The 1,734-nt window shown below is 40.2% G+C and overlaps 1 non-coding gene across 1 annotated transcript; it reads left to right on the top strand.

Annotated features, from left to right (window-relative positions):
• Window positions 1-207: 207 nt before the first annotated feature.
• Window positions 208-314, top strand: LOC115857614 (U6 spliceosomal RNA). Its single transcript, XR_004041310.1, has one exon. It is a non-coding gene; the product is annotated as a U6 spliceosomal RNA (small nuclear RNA).
• The last annotated feature ends 1,420 nt before the right edge of the window (window positions 315-1,734 follow it).

The raw sequence follows: 1,734 nt of genomic DNA, 5'->3' as shown, positions 1-1,734 counted from the left end.
TATCTCCATTATTCACTCCATGTTTCACTGTTTTGGTTCTACTCTCCTGGAAGATAAAACCAACACACCTGAAACTAAAAGAAAACATTTACATGAGCATGTTCACAGGAATCGGAGTTAAACTGGGAGTGATAATGGCCTCCTAAGATTAATCAGGGAAAGCCAATGGGTTTAGTGAGTCTTGAGCTTGTTTTAAAGAAGAGATGAGTGCTCGCTTCAGCAGCACATATGCTAAAATTGGAACGATACAGAGAAAATCATCATGGCCCCTGCACAAGGATGACATGCAAATTCGTGAAGCGTTCCATATTTTTGAGAAAAAAGACCTGCATGCAGAAAACTATAAGACACTGATGAAAGCAATTAAAGATTGATACAAACAGATGGAGAGATATACCATGTTCTTGGATTGGAAGAATCAACATTGTGAAAATGACTACACTACCCAAAGCAATCTATAGATTCAAAGCAATCCCTATCAAACTACCAACGGCATTTTTCACAGAACTATAACAAAATTTTTCACAATCTGCATGGAAACAGAAAAGACCCCGAATAGCCAAAGCAATCTTGAGAAAGAAAAACGGAGCTGGAGGAATCAGTCTCCTGGACTTCAGACTATATTACAAAGCTACAGTCATCAAGACAATATGATACTGGCACAAAAACAGAAATATAGATCAATGGAACGGGATAGAAAGCCCAGAGATAAACCCATTCACATATGGTCACCTTATTTTTGATAAAGGAGGCAAGAATATACAATGGAAAAAAGACAGCCCCTTCAATAAGTGGTGCTGGGAAAACTGGACAGCTACATTTAAAAGAATGAAATTAGAACACTCCCTAACACCATACACAAAAATAAACTCAAAATGGATTAAAGACCTAAATGTAAGGCCAGATACTATAAAACTCTTAGAGGCAAACATAGGCAGAACACTCTATGACATAAATCACAGCAAGATCCTTTTTGACCCACCTCCTAGAGAAATGGAAATAGACAAAAATAAACTAATAGGACCTAATGAAACTTCAAAGCTTTTGCACAGCAAAGGAAACCATAAACAAGACAAAAAGACAAACCTCAGAATGGGATAAAATATTTGCAAATGAAGCAACTGACAAAGGATTAACCTCCAAAATTTACAAGCAGCTCATGCAGCTCAATACCAAAAAAACAAACAACCCAATCCAAAAATGGGCAGAAGACCTAAATAGACATTTCTCCAAAGAAGATATACAGATTGCCAACAAACACATGAAAAGATGCTCAACATCACTAATCATTGGAGAAATGCAAATCAAAACTACAATAGGTATCACCTCACACCAGTCAGAATGGCCATCATCATAAAATCTACAAACAATAAATGCTAGAGACAGTGTGGAGAAAAGGGAACCCTCTTGCACTGTTGGTGGAAATGTAAACTGATACAGCCACTCTGGAGAACAGTATGGAGGTTCCTTAAAAAACTAAAAATAGGGCTTCCCTGGTGGCGCAGTGGTTGAGAGTCTGCCTGCCGATGCAGGGGACACGGGTTCGTGCCCGTCTGGGAGGATTCCACATGCCGCGGAGCGGCTGGGCCCGTGAGCCATGGCCGCTGAGCCTGCACGTCCAGAGACCGCGCTCCGCAACGGGAGAGGCCAAAACAGTGAGAAGCCTGCGTACCGCAAAAAAAAAAAAAACCAAACTAAAAATAGAACTATCATACGACCCAGCAATCCCACTAC

This window comes from Globicephala melas, chromosome 4, assembly GCF_963455315.2.
Source record: "Globicephala melas chromosome 4, mGloMel1.2, whole genome shotgun sequence".
Classification (NCBI taxonomy): Eukaryota; Metazoa; Chordata; class Mammalia; order Artiodactyla; family Delphinidae; genus Globicephala; species Globicephala melas.
Note: the sequence above shows the minus strand (reverse complement) of the source record. Positions and strands in the feature narration are given on the sequence as shown.